Source organism: Pan troglodytes, chromosome 5 (assembly GCF_028858775.2).
Source record: "Pan troglodytes isolate AG18354 chromosome 5, NHGRI_mPanTro3-v2.0_pri, whole genome shotgun sequence".
Lineage (NCBI taxonomy): Eukaryota > Metazoa > Chordata > Mammalia > Primates > Hominidae > Pan > Pan troglodytes.
Window position 1 is genome coordinate 35,194,564 of NC_072403.2, and position 20,750 is coordinate 35,215,313.

The 20,750-nt window shown below is 37.0% G+C and overlaps 1 pseudogene; it reads right to left on the minus strand.

The window, feature by feature from the left end:
- Positions 1-18,728: 18,728 nt before the first annotated feature.
- LOC129144230 (olfactory receptor 2W1-like) lies at positions 18,729-19,605 on the minus strand (annotated as a pseudogene).
- Between the last annotated feature and the right edge of the window lie 1,145 nt (positions 19,606-20,750).

Here is a 20,750-nt window from a genome sequence, read left to right on the forward strand (position 1 = left end):
CTTTGTGTTTATGAGTTCTCATAATTTAGCTCCCACTTATAAGTGAGAACATGTGGTATTTGTTTATTTGTTCCTGCATTAGTTAGCTAAGGATAATGGCCTCTAGCTCCATCCATGCTCCCACAAAATACATGATCTTGTTTTTTTTTTATAGCTGTATATACCACATTTTTAAAATCTAATTTGTCATTGGTAGGCATTTAGGTTGATTCCATGTCTTGCTTTTCTGGATAGTGCTGCGATGAACATTTACCTGCACATGTGCTGTATCCTTTTTTTTTTTTGACACAGGATGTCACTCTCTCGCCCAGGCTGCAGCGCAGTGGCACAATCATGGCTCACTGCAGTCTTGACCTCCCCAGTCTCGGGTGATCCTCCCATCTCAGCTTCCCTGGTAGCTGGGACCACAGGCATGCACCACCACACCCAGCTAATTTTTGTATTTTTGGTAGAAATGCGGTTTGGCCATGTTGCCCACGCTGGTCTCAAAGTGCTTGGATTATAGCTGAGAGCCGCCGCACCTGGCCACATGTGTCTTTACAGTAAAATGATTTCTATTCTTCTGGGTGTATACCCAGTAATGGGATTGCTGGGTTGAATGGTAGTTTTGCTTTTAGCTCTTTGAGGAATAGCCATACTGTTTTCCACATTGGCTTAACTAATTTATACTCCCGTCAACAGCGTATAAGTGTTCCCTTTTCTCTGCAACCTTGCCAGCATCTGTTATTTTTTTACGTTTTAATAATAGCCATTCTGACTGGTGTGAGATAGTATCTCATTCTGGATTTGATTTGCATTTCTCTGATGACCAGTGATATTGAGCTTTTTTTTTTTTCATATGCTTACTGGCCACATGTATGTGTTCTTTGGAAAAGTGTCTGTTCATGTCCTTTGCCCACTTTTTAATGGGGTTGTTTGTTTTTCTCTCATAAATTTGTTTAAGTTCTTCATAGAAGCTGGATATTAGCTAGTTATCCCAGCATGTTTGATGGAATAGGGAGTCTTTTCCCCTTTGTTTTTGTCAGTTTTGTTGAAGATCAACTGGTCATAGGTGTGCATTCTTATTTCTGGGCTCTCTATTCTGTTCCATTGGTCTATGTACCTGTTTTTGTACCAGTACAATGCTGTTTGGGTACTGTAGTTCTGTAGTGTAGTTTAAAGTTGGGTGATGCCTCTAGCTTTGTTCTTTTTGCTTTGGATTGCCTTTGCTATTCGGGCTTTGTTTTGGTTCCATATGAAATTTAAAATAGATTTTCCTAGTTCTGCAAAGAATGTTGTTGGTATTTTGACAGGAATATCATTGAATATGTAAATTGCTTTGGGCACTATGGCCATTTTAATAATATTGATTCTTCCTATCCACGAGCATGGGATGTTATTCCATTTGTTTGTGTCTTCTCTGATTTCTTTAAGCAGTATTTTGTAATTCTCATTGTAGAGATCTTTCGCCTACCTGGTTAGCTGTACCCCTAAGTATTCTATCCTTTCTGTGGCAATTGTAATTCCCAAATTAGAAAGGGATTGCCTTTCTAATTTGGCTCTTGGCTTGGCTGTTGGTGTATAGTAATGCTAGTGATTTTTGTATATGGATTTGTATTCTGAAACTTTGCTGAAGTTGTGTATCGGCTGAAGGAGCTTTTAGGCTGAGGCAATGGGGTTTTCTAGATATAGTATCATGTGGTCTGCAAACAGATAGTTTGCCTTTCTTTCTTCCTATTTACATGCCATTTTTTTCTTTCTCTTGACTGATTACTCTGGCTAGGAGCAATTCCTATATATATATGTGTGTGTGTGTATATACACACTTTATATATATACTTTATATATGTATATACTTTATATATACTTTATATATGTATATATACTTTATATATATACTTTATATATATACTTTATATATATATTTTATATATTATATATTTTAAGTTCTGAGATACATGTGTAGACGTGGAGGTTTGTTACATAGGTATACACGTGCCATGGTGATTGATGCACCCATCAACCTGTCATCTACATTAGGTATTTCTCCTAATGCTATCCCTCCCCTGGCCCCCCACCCCCTAAAAGACCACAGTGTGTGATGCTCCCCTCCCTGTGTCCATATGTTTTTATTTTTCAACTCCCAGTTATGAGTGAGGACATGCAGTGTTTGGTTTTCTGTTCCTGTGTTAGTTTGCTGAGAATGATGATTTCCAGCTTCATCCATGTCCCTGCAAAGGACATGAACTCATCCTTTTTTATGGCTGCATAATATTCCATGGGTTATATGTGCCACATTTTCTTTATCCAGACTATCATTGATGGGCATTTGGGTTGGTTCCAAGTCTTTGCTATTGTAAACAGTGCTGCAATAAACATACGTGTGCTTGTGTCTTTATATTAGAATGATTTATAATCCTTTGGGTATATACCCAGTAATGGGAATGCTGGGTCAAATGGTATTGCTGGTTCTAGATCCTTGAGGAATTGCTGCACTGTCTTCTACAATGGTTGAACTAATTTTCACTCCCAAGAACAGTGTAAAAGCATTCCTATTTCTCCATATCCTCTCCAGTATCTGTAGTTTCCTAACTTTTTAATGATCGCCATTCTAACTGGCATGAGATGGTACCTCACTGTGGTTTTGATTTGCATTTCTCTAATGACCAGTGATGATGAGCTTTTTTTCATGTTTGTTGGCCACATGTATGTCTTCTTTGGAGAAGTGTCGATTCATTTGCTTCACCCACTTTTTGATGGGGTTGTTTGTTTTTTTCTTGTAAATTTGTTTAAGTTCCTTGTAGATTCTGGATATTGGCCCTTTGTCAGATGGATAGATTGCAAAAATTGTCTCCCATTCTGTAGGTTACCTTTTCACTCTGTTGATAGTTTCTTTTGCTGTGCAGAAGTTCTTTACTTTAATTAGATCTGATTTGTCTATTTTGGCTTTTGTTGCCATTGCTTTGGTGTTTTAGTCATGAAGTCTTTGCCCATCCTGAATGGTATTGCCTAGGTTTTCTTCTAGGGTTTTTATGTTTTTAGGTCTTACATGTAAGTCTTTAATTCATCTTGAGTTAGTTTTTGTATAAGGTGTAAAGAAGGGGTCCAGTTTCAGCTTTTTGCATATGGCCAGCCAGTTTTTTCAATACCATTTATTAAATAGGGAATCCTTTCCCCATTGCTTGTTTTTTCTCAGGTTTGTCAAAGATCAGATGGTAGTAGACATGTGGCATTATTTCTGAGGCCTCTATTTTGTTCCATTGGTCGATATATCTGTTTTGGTACCAGTACCATGCTGTTTTGGTTACTGTACCTTTTTAGTATAGTTTGAAGTCAGGTAGTGTGATGCCTCTAGCTTTGTTCTTTTTGCTTAGGATTGTCTTGGCAATACGGGATGGGCTCTTTTTTGGTTCCATATGAAATTTAAAGTAGTTTTTTCTAATTCTGTGAAGAAAGTCAGTGGTAGCTTGATGGGGATAGCATTGAATCTATAAATTACTTTGGGCAGTATGGCCTTTTTCACTATATTGATTCTTTCTATCCGTGATCATGGAATGATTTTCCATTTGTTTATATCCTCTGTTATTTCCTTGAGAAGTGGTTTGTAGTTGTCCTTGAAGAGGTCCTTTACATCCCTTGTAAGTTGTATTCCTAGGTATTTTATTCTCTTTGTAGCAATTGTGAATGGGAGCTCATTCATGATTTGGCTTTCTGTTTGTCTACTATTGGTGTATAGAAATGCCTGTGATTTTTGCACATTGATTATGTATCCTAAGACTTTGCTGAAGTTGCTTATCAGCTTAAGCAGATTTTGGGCTGAGGTGATGGGGTTTCCTAAATATACAGTCATGTTATCTGCAAACAGATACAATTTGACTTCCTCTCCTCCTAATCGAATATGCTTTATTTCTTTCTCTTGCCTGATTGCCCTGACCAGAACTTCCAATACTGTGTTGAATAGGAGTTGTGAGAGAGGGCATCCTTGTCTCATGCTGGTTTTCAAAGGGAATGCTTCCAGCTTTTGCCCATTCGGTATGATATTAGCTGTGGGTTTGTCATAAATACCTCTTACTATTTTTAGATATGTTCCATCAATACCTAGTTTATTGAGTGTTTTTAGAATCAAGGGGTGTTGAATTTTATCAAAAGCCTTTTCTGCAGCTATTGAAATAATCATGGGGTTTTTATCATTGGTTCTGTTTATGTGATGGATTATGTTTATTGATTTGTGTATGTTGAACCACCCTTGCATCTCAGGGATGAAGCTGACTTGATCGTGGTGAATAAGCTTTTTGATGTACTGCTTGATTTGGTTTGCCAGTATTTTATTGAGGATATTTGCATCAATGTTCATAATGGATATTGGCCTGAAATTTTCTTTTTTCATTGTGTCTCTGCCAGGCTTTGGTATCAGGATGATGCTGGCCTCATAAAATGAGTTAGGGAAGAGTCCCTCTTTTTCTATTGTTTAGAATAGTTTCAGAAGGAATGGTAGCAGCTCTTCTTTGTGCCTCTGGTACAATTCGGCTGTTTATCCATCTGGTCCTGGGCTTTTTTTGGTTGGTAGGCTATTAATTACTGCCTCAATTTCAGAACTTGTTATTGGTCTATTCAGGAACTGGATTTCTTCTTAGTTTAGTCTTGGGAGGGTGTATGTGTCCAGGAATTTATCCCTTTCTTCTAGATTTTCTAATTTATTTGCATAGAGGTGTTTACAGTATTCTCTGGTGGTAATTTGTATTTCTGTGGGATCAGTGGTAATATCTCCTTTATCATTTTTTATTCTGTCTATTTGATTCTTCTCTCTTTTCTTCTTTATTAGTCTGGCTAGTAGTTTATCTATTTTGTTAATCTTTTCAAGAAACCGACTCCTGGATTCATTGATTTTTTGAAGGATTTTTCATGTCTCTATCTCCTTCAGTGCTGCTCTGTTCTTAGTTATTTCTTATCTTCTGCTAGCTTTTGACTTTGTTTACTCTTGCTTCTCTAGTTCTTTTAATTGTGATGGTAGGGCGTTGATTTTAGATCTGTCCCCCTTCCTCCTGTGGGCATGTGGTGCTATAAATTTCCCTGTAAACACTGCTTTAGCTGTGTCCCAGAGATTCTGGTATGTTGTGTCTTTGTTCTCATTGGTTTCAAAGAATCTATTTATTTCTGCCATAATTTTGTTATTTACCCAGTAGTCATTCAGGAGCACATTGTTCAGTTTCCATATAGTTTTACCGTTTTGAGTGAGTTTCTTAATCCTGAGTTCGAATTTGATTGCACTGTGGTCTGAGAGACTGTTTGTTATGATTCCCATTCTTTTGCATTTTCTGAGGAGAGTTTTACTTCCAATTATGTGGTCAATTTTAGAATAAGTGCTATGTGGTGCTGAGAATAATGTATGTTCTGTTGATTTGGGGTGGAGAGTTCTGTAGATGTCTATTAGGTCCGCTTGGTCCAGAGCTGAGTTCAAGTCCTTAATATTCTTGTTAATCTTCTGTCTAATTGATCTGTCTAATATTAACAGTGGGGTGTTAAAGTCTCCCACTATTATTGTGTGGGAGTCTAAGTCTCTTTGTAGGTCTCTAAGAACTTGCTTTATGAATTTGGGTACTCTTGTATTGGGTGCATATATATTTAGGATAGTTAGCTCTTCTTGTTGCATTGATCCCTTTACCATTATGTATTGCCCTTCTTTGTCTTCTTTGATCTTTGTTGGTTTAAAGTCTGTTTTATCAGAGACTGGGATTGCAACCCTTGAAGTCTTTTGCTTTGCATTTGCTTGGTAGATGTTCCTCCATTCCTTTACTTTGAGCCTATGTGTGTCTTTGCACATGAGATGGGTCTCCTGAATACAGCACACTGATGGGTCTTGACTCTTTTTCCAGTTTGCCAGTCTGTGTCTCTTAATTGGGGCATTTAGCTCATTTACATTTAAGGTTAGTATTGTTATGTGTGAATTTTATCCTGTCATCATGATGCTAACTGGTTATTTTGCCCATTAGTTAATGCACTTTTTTCATAATGTTGATCGTCTTTACAATATGGTATGTTTTTGCAGTGGCTGGTACCGGCTTTTCCTTTCCCCATTTATTGCTTCCTTTAGAAGCTCTTGTAAGGTAGGCCTAGGGGGTGACAAAATCTCTCATTATTTGCTTGTCTGTAAAGAGTTTTATTTCTCCTTTGCTTATGAAGCTTAGTTTGGCTGGGTATAGAATTCTGGGTTGAGAATTCTTTCCTTTTAGAATGTTGAATATTGGCCCCCACTTTCTTCTGGCTTGTAGGGTTTCTGCAGAGAGATCTGCTGTTAGTCTGAGAGGCTTCTTTTTGTTGGTATTCTGACCTTTCTCTCTGGCTGCCCTTAATATTTTTTCCTTCATTTCAACCTTGGTGAATCTGAGAATTACGTGTTTTTGGGTTGCTCTTCTTGAGGAGTATCTTTGTGGTGTTCTCTCTATCTCCTGAATTTGAATGTTGGCCTGTCTTGCTAGGCTGGGGAAGGTGTCCTGGATAATATCCTGAAGAGTGTTTTCCAACTTGGTTCCATTCTTCTAGTCACTTTCAGGTATACCAATCAAATGTAGGTTTGGTCTTTTCACATAGTCCCATATTTCTTGGATGCTTTGTTCATTCCTTTTCATTCTCTTTTCTCTAATCTTGGCTTCATGCTTTATTTCATTAATTTGATCTTCCATCTCTTATATACTTTCTTCCACTTGATCGATTCAGCTATTGATACTTGTGTATTCTTTACGAAGTTCTCGTGGTGTGTTTTTCAGCTCCATCAGGTTATTTATATTCTTCTCTAAATTGGTATTCTAGTTAGCAATTCCTCTAAACATTTTTCAACGTTTTTAGCTTCCTTGCATTGGGTTAGAACATGTTCCTTTAGCTCAGAGGAGTTTGTTATTACCCACCTTCTGAAGCCTACTTCTGTCAATTTGTCAAATTCATTCTCGATCCAGTTGTGTTCCCTTGCTGGTGAGGATTTGTGATCTTTGGAGTAGAAGAGGTGCTCTGATTTTTGGTATTTTCAGCCTTTTTGTGCTGTTTTTTTTTTCTCATCTTCATGGATTTATATAACTTTGGCTTTTGATGTTGGTGACCTTCAGATGGGATCCTGAGTAGACATTTTTCTCTTGATGTTGATACTATTCCTTTCTGTTTGTTAGTATTTCTTCTAACCATCAGGCCTCTCTGCTGCAGGTCTCCTGGAGTTTGCTGGAGGTCCACTCCAGACCCTGTTCACCCGGGTATCACCAGCAGAGGTTGCCGGACAGCACAGATTGCTGCCTGTTCCTTCCTCTGGAAGCTTTGTTTAGGAGGGGCACCTGCTGGATGCCAGCTGGAGCTCTCCTGTATGAGGTGTCTTTCGATCCCTGCTGGGAGGTGTCTTTCAGTCAGGAGGCATGGGGGTCAGGGACCCACTTGAGGAGGCAGTCTGTTCCTTAGCAGAGCTCAAGCACTATGCTGGGTGATCCACTGCTCTCCTCAGAGCTGGCAGTCACGAATGTTTAAGTCTCGAATTTGTTAATTCTTAATAAAAATGATACACATTTCTCATGTGCTCACATGATCACAGCTGTACTGTTAATATAATACATAGCTGAATGAGAAAATAGTTAATTGAAAAAGTGATTATGATGTGAATAATGCTTTTTAGTAATTTCTTTGTCAATTAAATATTTTTCAGTTTTTATTGTTAATTAAGAAATTGATACACAACTATTGTACATGTTTCTGAGGTGCTTGTGATATTTTGATAAATCTCTACAATAACAATAATTTATTGTTTATTTCAAAATAGCTAGAAGAAAGACTTAGCATGTTCCCAACACAAATAAATGCTATATTTCTTTTTTCCCCCACTAAATATTATGTTTAATGTTTTACTGGTTCATGTAAAAATGTATTTATTTTCACTTCTGACTTGAACATGAGGTTGCTTTCAAAGTTACGTTATCTCTGTTACCATAATTATTATTGGACACATTAATAGTTTAGTTTTATGATTACTCTTTTATCATCTGTGTATTCAGAGATCAGTTTACCCTACTTTTGAGATAAGAATAAATGGAAAACATGAATCCTACAAACTGGTTATGACAATCAATGGTAGCAGTACATTTTAAAGAAATATCACTGACCCCAAAAATCCATCAGAGACTATTTCGAGCACCTCTATGCACAAAAACTAGAAAACCTAAAAGAAATGGCTGAATTCCTAGAAACACACTACCTTTCAAGATTCAACCAAGAAGAAAGTAAAACCCTGAACAGACCAATAACGAGTTCTGAAATTGAATCAGTAATTTAAAAACTTACAAATCAGAAAAAGCCCTGTACCAGGCAAATTCACAGCTGAATTCCACTAGACATATAAAGAAGTGCTGGTACCAATTCTACTGAAACTATTCCAAAAAATAGAGAAGGTACTCCTCCATGTTATACATGTCCATGTGAAGAGACCACCAAACAGACTTTGTGTGAGCAATAAAGCTTTTAATCACCTGGGTGCAGGCAGACTGAATCCGAAAAAGGAGTCAGCAAAGGGAGATGGGGTGGGGCAGTTTTATAGGATTTGGGTAGGTAGTAGAAAATTACTGTTAAAGGGGGTTGTTCTCTTGCAGGCAGGGGCAGGGGTCGCAAGGTGCTCAATGGGGAGCTCCTGAGATTCATTGTCCGGGAAAAGGAATGTCACAGGGTCAATTGATCAGTTAGGGAGGGGCAGGAACAAATCACAATGGTGGAATGTCATAAGTTAAGGCAGCAACTGGCTATTTTCACTTCTTTTGTGGTTCTTCAGTTGCTTCAGGCCATCTGGATGTATACGTGCAGGTCACAGGGGATATGATGGCTTAGCTTGGTCTCAGAGGCCTTACACTCCCTAACTCATCTTATGAGGCCAGCATCACTCTGATACCAAAGCCTAGCAGAGGCACAACAAAAAAAAAGAAAATTTTAGGCCAATATGCTTGATGAACATGGGTGCAAAAATCCTCAGCAAAATACTAGCAAACTGGATCCAGCAGCATATCAGAAACTTAATCCACCACAATCAAGTAGGCTTTATTTCTGGGATGCAAGGTTGGTTCATCACCCACACATCAATAAATGTGATTCACTACATAAACAGAACTAAAAGCAAAAACCATGTGATAATCTCAACAAACAGAAATGGCTTTTGATGAAATTCAACATCCCTTCATGTTAAAAACCCTCAACACACCAGACATTGAAGAAACATTCCTCAAAATATTGAGAGCTCTGTATGACAAACCTGCAGCCAACATCATACTACATGGGCAAAAGCTGGAATCATTCCCCTTGAGAACCAGAACAAGACAAGGATGTCCCCTCTCATTACTCCTATTCCAAATAGTACTGGAAGTCCTAGCCAGAGCAATCAGGCAAGAGAAAGAATTAAAAGTCATCCAAATAGGAAGAGGGAAAGTCAAACGATCTCTCTTCAGAGATGATATGATTATATACCTAGAAAACTCCACTCTCTGCCAAAAGGCTCCTAGATCTGATAAACGATTTCAGAAAAGTTTCAGAATACACAATGAATGTGCAACTATTAGTAGCATTTATATACACCAATAACATCCAAGCTGAAAGCCAAATAAAAATGCAATCCATTTACCATAGCCACAGAAAGAATGAAATACCTAGGAATACAGCTAACCAGGGAAGTGAAAGATCTCTGCAATGAGAATTAAAAAACACTGCTGAAAACCAGAGATAACATAAACATATGGAACAGCTTTCCATGCTCATGGATAGGAAGAATCAGTATTGTTAAATGGGCATACTGCCCAAAGCAATTTACAGATTCAATGGTACTACTAGTGTGAAAGGAAAATGTCTTGAGCCCCCCAAATCACTAAGGAAAACTCAAGCTGGAAACTGCTTAGGGCAAACCTGCCTCCCATTCTATTCAAAGTCACCCCTCTGCTCAGTGAGAGAGATGCATATCTAATTACCTCCTTTGGAAAGGCTAATCAGAAACTCAAAAGAATGTAATCGTTTGTGTATCACCTAGTGTAACCTGGGAGCTCCCTCTCTGCTTTGAGTCTTCTTTCCTTTGCTTCAAGTTGTCCCACCTTTCCAGACCAAACCACTGTACTTCTTACATATATAGATTGATGTCTCATGTCTCCCTAAAATGTGTAAAACCAAGCTGTGCCCTGACCACCTTGGGCACATGTCATCAGGACTTCCTGAGGCTGTCACAAGTGCTTCCTCAACCTTGGCAAAATAAACTTTCTAAATTAATGGAGACCTGTCTCAGACTTTCTGGGTTCACACTAGCAATCTACCAATAACATTTTTCACAGAATTAGAAAAAAAATGATTCTAAAATTTATATCAAACAGCAACAACAAAAAAGCCTGAATAGTCAAAGCAACCCTAAGCAAAAACAAACAAACAAAAAACACAAAACCAAACACACACACACACACACACACACACACACAAAACAAAGCTGGAGGCATCGCATTACCTGACTTCAAGCTATACTGCAAGGCTACCATAATTAAAACAACGTGGTACTGGTACAAAAACAGACTCATAGATCAATGGAATCAGTTAGAGAACCCAGGAATAAAGCCTCACACTTACAGTAATCTGATCTTTGACAAAGCCAACAATAATAAGCAATGGGGAATGACTCTGTATTCAGTAAATGGTGCTGAAAAAACTGGACAGCCATAATCAGAATATCGAAGCTGGACAACTACTTTTCACTATATACAAAAATCAACTCAAGATGGGTTAAAGACTTAACTGTAAAACCTAAAAGTATAAAAATCCTAGAAGAAAACCTAGGAAATACCATTCTGTACATCAGCCCTGACAAATACTTTATAATGAAGACTCCAAAAGCAATTGAAACAAAACAAAAATTCACAAGTATGACCTAATTAAACTAAAGAGCTTCTGCACAGCAAAAGAAACTATCAACAGGATATGCAGACAACCTATAGGATGGGAGAAAATATTTGCAAAGTATATCTGACAAAAGTCTAATATCCAGAATCTATAAAGAACTTAAATCAACAAGCAAAGAAAAGGGAATGCTTATACACTATTGGTGGGAATGTAAATTAGTTCAGCCACTGTGAAAAGCAGTCGGAGATTTCTCAAAGAACTTAAAACATAACTACTATTTGACTCAGCAATCCCATTACTTATATATCCAAAGGAATATAAATCATTTAGCCATAAAGACATATGCATGTATATGTTAACTGTAGCACTATTCACAATAGCAAAGACATGGAATCAACTTAGATTCCCATCAATGGTGGACTGGATTTAAAAAATGTGGTTGGCTGGGTGTGGTGGCTCACACCTGTAATCCCAGCACTTTGGGAGGCCGAGGCAGGCAGATCAGGAGGTCAAGAGATCGAGACCATCCTGGGCAACATAATGAAACCCAACTACTAAAAATAAAAAAATTAGCTGGGAGTGGTGGTGCGCACCTGTAGTCCCAGCTACTTTGGAGGCAGAGGCAGGAGAATCACTTGAACCTGGGAGGCAGAGGTTGCAGTGAGCCAAGATTGCGCCACTGCACTCCAGCCTGGTGACAGAGTGAGACTTCGTCTCAGAAAAAAAAATAAATGTGGTTCATTTTTGAGGGGTAGTTTTCCTGGATATAAGACTCTTGGTTCAACGTTCTTTTAGAACTTTGGCTGTCATCCCCACTGCCTTCTAGTCTCCAGTATTTCTGATGAGAAGTCAGATGATAATCTTACTGAGGTTCTCTTGTACATGATGAGTCATTTTCCTCTTGCTGCTTTCAAAACTTTCTCTTTGACTCTAGCTTTTAGTGTTCCTATTATGATGCAACTGAATGTGAATATTTTTACATTAATCCTATTTAGAGAAAGGAGCTTTTTAGATATATAATTTTTTTCATCAACTTTAATGTTTCAGCAATTAATTCTTTGAATTTTTTTTAACTTGCTTCTCTCTGCTCCTTTGATACTTCCATTATGTGTACTTTGGTGTCATCAGTGGTATTCTATACTTGTCTGAGGATCTGTTCATTTTATTTTTTTCTTGTTGCTCAGATTGCATAATCTCTATCAGCCTATCTTCAAGTTCACTGATTCTTTCTTCCATCAGTTCAGATCTACTGTTGAGCTCCTCTAGTGAAGTTTTCACTGTACTTTTCAACTCTAAAGTTTCCATTTGTTTTATTTTTAAAATACTTTATCTCCCTTTTTAGTAGTCTCTATTTGATGAGACACTCTTATCATACCTTCTTTTACTTCTTGAAGCATGATTTTATTTCCTTGAACATATTTATATTGGTTGTTTTGATCTATGATTAATCTGACATTTGGGGCCTCTCACTGGCAGTTTCTATTGTCTGCTCTTTTACTTGTGTATCAGTCATGCTTTCCTATTTTTTTACAAGTCTCATAGTTTTTTTTGTTGAAAACTAGACATTTGAGTAATATAATGTTACTAAATTAAAACTAGACATTGTAGTAACTTTGTATACTGACTCCCCGTCCTGGGTCTTGTTTTATTTTTTGTTTGTTAGTGACTTGGCCAGGCTATTTTCGTAAATTTCCTCCACAGTGTGAAGCCTCTGGTGTTACCCTTCAGAGAGCACAGCCTTGGGCATGGACATAAACAACCTGGGATGAGAATAGTTTGAGCAGGGCTTTGGCTGTCTTGTCTTTGCAATGTCATTTGCTGATTTTTGTTAACCAGTCTTCGTCATTTGGTATTATACTCAGCTGGGAGGATCCATTAATTGCTGGCTGGGTGCTCTATTGGTTTTGATAATGCCCTGGGGACATAAATTGCTCCACAGTGTGATCTAATTTTGCAGGGGTAGTTCTTGAGGTCACTTTTTGAGATTTGTTCTGACCCCAGAAAAGCTCTTTCCCTGGTTGTCACTGGTAAACTCACTGTTTTATGGCCTAGCTTGTTGTCTCATAGAGTCTCAGCCTTGTCTTAACTCCTTAGCACCAAATATTCATTGTTTTTTAATGTACCCTTAGGCTTGAACTTTCAACACTCTGCTTCAAATACAGTCAGTTTCTTTGGACAGAGCTTTTGAATGCTGCGTTCTTCCCCTGTCCCTAGACAAAACCTTCTATGCCACTGTTCCAAGGGCAGTGCACTGGCCAAGAGTGGTAGCTTTTACTTTTCTTTGCTTGCCTCTCCCAGTGTTGGACCTCTGTTTATGAGTGAGCTAGGGCAAAGGTGATAAAAGTTCCAGTATTCTTGGCTCAACATGCTTGGCATAGGGTATCCACCTTATGTATGGAGTGCAGGAAGGTAGCCCAGCCCCAGTCTTTTATTTAGATCTCTGGGAATGTAGCCTTGACAACTCAGAAGTGAAAGTGATAAGAAATGCTGGCATTCTGCCCCTCTCAGTGAGATACTGTATTCCTTGACTGGGAGCTGAGGGGAAAGGAATCCTTTTCTTCTTGGCCACACCTGTCCAGAGTGGAGCTTCCACCACAATGAGCTGGGTAGGAAAGCAGGCTGTGGCTCAAGTGCCATAGACTCTTGCTCTTCTTAGTGAGATTTAGTAGAGTATCTTGAATAAGTATTACTTCATTTGTTGTTTTCTCTTAAGACAATTTTCAGAGACTTGGAATTAAAAAAATTGTATCAGTCATGGTTGTTTTACAGGGCAATGAGCCACACCACCATTATGGAAGTGCCATTATAATTTATGAACATTTCTTTAAAAATCATAACTGATTAAAAGTATTTATAAATCAAAATATGAACATGTTATTATTTTTCATATATTATCAAAACAAAATTTGAGAAAAAGGATATATCATAAATTTTAATAGAAAATTCAATGATGGATAAACCACATGGTTCGATAGGACCCAAACGAAACCATTAATATACATAGTAGAAAAATACTGCTTTTCTTAATAAAAATAGCTTTTGACTTTTTATTTCCCCCAAATTAAAAATGTTTCTACAAAAAATGGGCAAATATCCTAAAAGACATTTTGGAAAAAAAGAAATAAACACATATGAAAATAATTTCAATCCTATTCTAATTAGTAAGTTGAAATTGAAAAGTTGAGGCATTTTTTTGTCCTGAAATGGCTTATATTTAAGTGACTGTTAGGAACCAACCATGTTGCAAATGTTTAGAAAATGATCAGTTTCATAATCTATGTGGAGAAGGATAAATTCTTTTTGTAAGACAGTTTGCTGTTATCTTTCACAATAAAAATGTACATAAAAATATTTGGAACTAACTTTGATTAATTTCATTTCTAGGAGTTTATTCTGCATGCATCCTAAAATATTTGTGAAACATTACTTTCATGTAAAAAATTGGAAACAGCACACATGATCATCAAGAACGAGCTAGTTAACTGAATATTATATACATTTAACATAATTACACAAGTTTGCATATACTCATATAGAAACAGGGTCAAAATATATTGGTAATTAAAAGTGGTAGAGCATTGAATATATCGTATTTCATTTGAATGATATAATGCAGCATAATTTGTCTTACTGCGACATTATTGGTTTTTGGAGGGTGACGTGCCTCATGTTAGAAGAGTTACATATTTAATTTTCACTTTATACTCTAATAAATATATTCTTTATATATGTAACAAAATTTGAATTATTCAAAATAACTTAAAATTTGAAAATAATTAAGCAATTTATTTTGATTCTGTTACTTAGGTTTGACAAACAACATAGTAAAGGACATATCTTTTTATATAATTCCCAAAGCATTAATGTGATTAAAGGATGTGTTTTATCATATACAGTGTCTACCATTGTCTGAGGTCCTTTGATTCTACAACTTAAAACTTTCCAGCTGCTGCAGTTTCTGACTGCACAATATTATAATCACAAAATTAAAATCATTACCAAATGATTTTCTTACAATACGTCAAACAATTTAGTGAGTTAAAAATAGATGTGATTTAAAAAAGTAAAATAAAAAAAAAGATTCTTGAAAAATATGCATTTTGGTTTAGATCCTTGTCTTAGTCAAATTAAAAAAGAAAACAAAATCTATTAGAGTCTCTACTAGATCAACGCACTCTTTGTGGCTGAAATTTGTTTGTGTAAGTTCTACTACTAGCTATTTACTGCTAAACTCACTTTCTCACTAATGGTTTGCTCATAAATTTTTTCTTCTAACAAAAAACATATCAGTTCAAATAAAAAGATTAGAAGTTTTCTTTTCTCAGATGTTTGGTTATTCTTCTTGAAAGCAGACAATTCACTATAAATTACTTTCAAGGGCTTTGGTTTCCTATATTTTTACTGCATTTCTCCTCAACTTCCAAGTTAAAACTAAGATACAACTTGACATTTATTTTTCTGAAGCATCATTTGCATTACGGCTTTTATATTCTAAAGGTGTGAGAAAGGAAAAATGGAAGCACACATTGGGAATGTTGATGCTGGATTGTGCTTCTATCTGTAGTTATTCATGTTTCAGGCAGTTCATTCCTACTTTCTGAGAAACTGATGAGTTGTTGTGTTTGTCCTTGCTATCTGTCTTTCTGGATAATGGGAAAATTCTCAAGGATTCTGAATAAGAGACTCATATTTGATGTTTAAAGTCAAAGGAGGAGCAAGGGAGATTTTCACATAAGCAGTTATTTACCAGAGGGAAGGGCAGGGCCCAAGGGATCTCATTATGAAGTGAATGGAATTACTGGCATTGATGATCTCACTTTGTTCCTATCCCAAAAGATTCTGTCACTTTAGATTTTAACTTCTCCCAATGCTATGTGAAGCAATTAAAATGTTTCAGATAAATTTCATAGTAGTTCGTACAGCAAAATTACTTTTAGAGTTTTTTCTCTTCAAGGAAATACACAATAAAATAATTAACTGTTCAGAATGAAAGTGAACTAGCTAAAACTCAACCCAATGTCTTTCATTTTCAGACACTAGGAATTCGTCAAAGCAACCAGATCACCAGGGACTAGCAACAGTATCTAATAACCCCCTTCTTCAGAGATGATTAGCTAGTTAAGTGCCTGGAATGTCTCTGTAGACAAGACCTGAGGGAAAAAGCTTGAATATTATGTTGCTTCATTGCCAGATCTATTCATAAAGGGATTATTCTACCTCTCAGATGAGAAAATCTGAATCTGCAAACTGGCTTAATATGGAAACTGGGTAAAAAGCCATGAATCCCTATTATATTGTTTCAAGTTATGTTTCTGTCTCCACACCTAGAATTTTTTCTGCTAATATACTCCAGCTAACATCTTAGTAGGTATCTTAGTCCATTTGGGTTGCTATAACAAAATACCATAAACTGGGTAGCTAATAAACAAAAAAAATTTACTTATCATAGTTCTAGAAGTTAGGAAGTCTGACATTAAGGTTCTGGCAGACTGGTGTCTGGTGAAGGCCCCTTTATGGTTCACAGATGGTGTCTTCTCACTGTGTCTTCACATGGTGGAAGACACAAAGCAGCTCTCTGAGGCCTCTTCTATAAAGGCATGAATTCCATTCAAGAAGGCTGTGCCCTCATGATTTAATCACCTCCCAAGGGCCTACCTGCTAACACCATCACACTGGTGATTAGGTTTTAACATGTTTTTGGGGGACACAGACATTCACAATACAGTGGTAGGTTACCGAAATATTGTGTTTTTAAGTACCGTTTGATAAACTGTGTATCACTACAGGTCCCTGTAGGTCACAATACCCTAGTCAATGTGACTTACTTGTAGTAACTACTTCCACTTTGTCTTTGATGGTGTCACTTCCTGGCATTTAATTTTCCAGAATTATCATTTTTCTCAAGACCATATAATCCAATTTCACTGTTTCATTCCCCACCATCAGCTGAATTCAGATGCCACAGAGCATTTTAAGACCACTGATGCCCTCCACACTGATCCATTTCTTAATGCTGTAGTGAAGAAAATGTCCTCCAATCTTATAGCACAGGGTCTTATGTACAGAGGGCAGACGGACATACTGTATTAGATTCCAAAATCTCTATTGACTACTGATTCCTTATTTTACAAGGTACTGTGGAAATTCTAGCTTTTCAACCTCATTAGCTATAGGCTATCTCTGAGTTCAAGCTTCAGTGAGCTAATGTGAAAGAAGATCAATAACACTTTCAGGAGTTTGAGCCAATTCTTGTATCCTGTGCTCTGGGTGATAGCACTGATGTCATTAAATTCAGTTCATTCAAGCTCTATATTTCATATTCCTTGACATCCACCCCCAAACATACTCTTAAAGTTCTCATCTATATCGTAAGAAACTGCATATCTTTTTGTGTTAATAGACCATGTTATTATGGAGCAGTATTTGTGTTTAACCATATCTCTTTGTTGTTATAATTTTCCCTGATGATTGGTGAAGTTGGGCACATTTTCATGTGTTGGCCATATGGATATCCTCTTTTGTGAAGTGATTGTTCTATCACGTTGTTTGTGTTTTTTCTTACTGATTTGTAGAAATTCTTTTTATATTCTGAATAGTTCTTACACACACACACACATTGCCTCTCTTAATGGACCTCCTTTATATATTTGATTTGTTAATATTTAACTAGGGATGTTTGCATCTGTGTTTATGAAAGATACTGATAAACATTTTTTATTTTTTTGTAAATCCTTGTAATGTTTTTAAGTCTAGCTTATGCTGGCCTTATAAAAAGAATTAATGAATACAAAATGTTTACTTACTACCAACCTATATAAAAAAGATTAGTGAAGTTGTTGAATGAACACAAAAATTTAAAACTAAGAATGATTTATTAACATTGTAACCATATCAACATCCATATCCAATCTAGTCCTACATTTTATTTTAGTAGCAAAATTTTGAGAAAGTCCAGATTCCTGCAGCAAATAGCTACAAATAGAAGTATATTTTAGACCAGTAACCTAATATGTCTTAAAGTAGGTAGAGATGGTAGGAGTATTTGGAATCTAAACAAAAATGTTTTAATCTTAATAGGAACAGATGAATGGTGAATTATAGCAAAAACTCATAGTTAACACATGAATTAATGAATTTTTGTTATAGTATAATAGTTTAATTATGTTTAAAATTATTAAATAATATAAATTATAATTTGAATTTAATCTTTATAAAATGCTCCCCCATACCCCAGTTGACATAACCCTTAGACTTTACGGAACCTGTTTTGTTGCCACAACTGTAGATGAATCATCCAAGACAATAAGTAGTGTTTTTGAAAGACATTTTTAATTTTTTAAAGAATGAACCCTTGACAATGAGGGACATTGATACTAAAATACAAGCAAAATTTTTAGGTATTTTCTTTTTCAGATGATGACTACTACTAAAATAAGTTGACTATAATTTAAAGGTTAGACAAAGGTAATTTCTTTATTGGGAATTTCTTTTTTTTTTTTGTTTTTGATTCAGAGTCTCGCTCTGTCGCCTAGGCTGGAGTGCAGTATAGCAATCACGGCTCACTGCAAGCTCCGCCTCCCGGGTTCACGCCATTCTCCTGCCTCAGCCTCCAGAGTGGCTGGGACTTCAGCTGCGAATTTTTTGTATTTTTAGTAGAGATGGGGTTTCACCATGTTAGCCAGGAGGGTCTCGATCTCCTGACCTTGTGATCCCCCTGCCTCGGCCTCCCACAGTGCTGGGATTACAGGCGTTAGCCACCGTGCCCGGCCAGGAATTTCTTGTAAAAAGATGTTAGTGACCTGTTGTGTCTCCAGAACCTTTTTCTTTTCCAATAAGCCTTTTCATGGCCCACTTGAACTCCTTATTCCTTAGTGGGATGGGTTCAAGGTGGGAGTAAAAATGGAGTAAAATATATGGAGAAGTTTGCCCTCATCCTGAGATGGACTGTTTCCTGGCTGTGTATACATATATCTAACAGTCCCATAGAAGATGGATACCACAATGAGATGGGAGGAACAGGTCCCAAATGCTTTTTGTCTTCCTGCTGCAGACTTGATCTTGAGTACAGCCACAGCAATGAAACCGTATGACACAAGAATAAGAAGAAGAGGAACAAGAACTATAATCAGGCACATGGCAAATGTGGTTACCTCCATGGCTGTGGTGTCCACACATGCAATCTTGAATCTTGATCATTGCAGACGTTTCACAAAAAAAAAAAAAAGTGGTCTAGGTGGTGTTCCTACATCGAGGAAGACTCATGGCATAGGGGGAAGGTATGATGCAATTAATCACACCAACTATCCAGGAGATGACCACAAGGCCCTGGCAGAGTTGGAGGTTCATTATGGTCATATGATGCAGAGGCTTGCAGATAGCATTGAGTCGATCATATGACATCATGGACAGAAGGATGCATTCAACTGAGTACAGTGCCACATCAATGAAAAGTTGAAAGGCACACCCACCAAAGCTAATTCTTTTGTCTTTGCCCCAGATACTGACCAACATTTGTGGGACTATATTTGTGGTATAACAGAGATCCAAGATGGCCAAATTTCTAAGGAAGAAGTACATGGGGACTTGGAGATGGTCGTCTAGGAAAGACAATAGGATGATGGCCATATTTCCCATGAAGGCAATAGTGTAGAAGAAAAAGACAACCCCAGAGATCATCATCTGAAGCTGAGGCTGCCCTGTGAATCCAAGGAGTATAAAACCACTGAAGCGGCTATCATTGATCATTCTGTTTTTTCTTAAGGGAAATTCGTTTCATCATTTTGGTAAAGGGCAACGGTGTGATTTTCTTATTTATTTTGCATTGGGTTTGGTGAACTTCTCGGATTTATGGTGGTGTCATTAATTAATTTTGGAAAATTCTCAACCATTATCTCTTAAGATTTTTTTCTGTTTATTTCTTTTTCTTATATTCTGGAGCTCCAAGTACTCATGTGTCAGAGGAGATAATATTATCCTACATAACTTGGATGCTTTTTCTTTTTTCTCTTTGGGTTAAAATTTGGATAATTTCGATTGACCTGCATTTCAGTTCATGAATTCTTTCCTCTACTGAGTCCAGCCTATTGTTAAGCCCACCAAATTAATTATTTATTTCTTATATTATTTCTGGTATTTTTTTTATATCTAACATTTCCATTTGGTTCTTCTGTACAATGCTAAACTCTTTGTTGAGATCTCCCCTTTGTTCATAAATCTTGTCTGCCTTTACCAGCGAAATGTTAAAACATATTTTAAAAATTCTTATCTGATGATTCTAATGTCTGAACCATGTTTGGGTATACTTCACTTGAATATTTCCTCTTTTTAGCTTCAAATGACTCCTGTTTCTTTCTTTTTCTTTTTTCTTTTTTTTCTTTTTCTTTTTTTTTTTTTTTTGAGATGGAGTCTTACTCTGTTACCCAGGCTGGAGTGCAGTGGCATGATCTCTGCTCACTGCAACCTCTGCCTCCCAGGTTCAAGCGATTCTCCTGCCCCAGCCTCGCTAGTAGCTGGAATTACAGGCGTGCACTGTTTCTATTTTTCTTGCTTGTTAGTGTGCCTCATAGTGTTTAATTTTTATTTTATGCCAGGCATTGTGTGTCTTGGTCAGCTTGGGCTGCTCTAACAAAATACCACAGGCTGGGTGGAATAAACAACAGACACTTATTTCTCAAAGTTCTGGAGGCTGGGAGGTTTAAGATAAAGGAGTAGGAGGTGCAGTTCCTGATGAGGCCCTACTTCTTGACTTGCAGACGGCTGCCTTTTCACTTGCTGTTCCCTCAAGTGGTAGGGAAAGAGTGTGCTCTTCCTTTTATGGTCCCTCTTCCTTTTATGAGGTCACTAATCCCCTTATGGAGGCCCACCCTCATGACCTGATTTAAACCTAATTA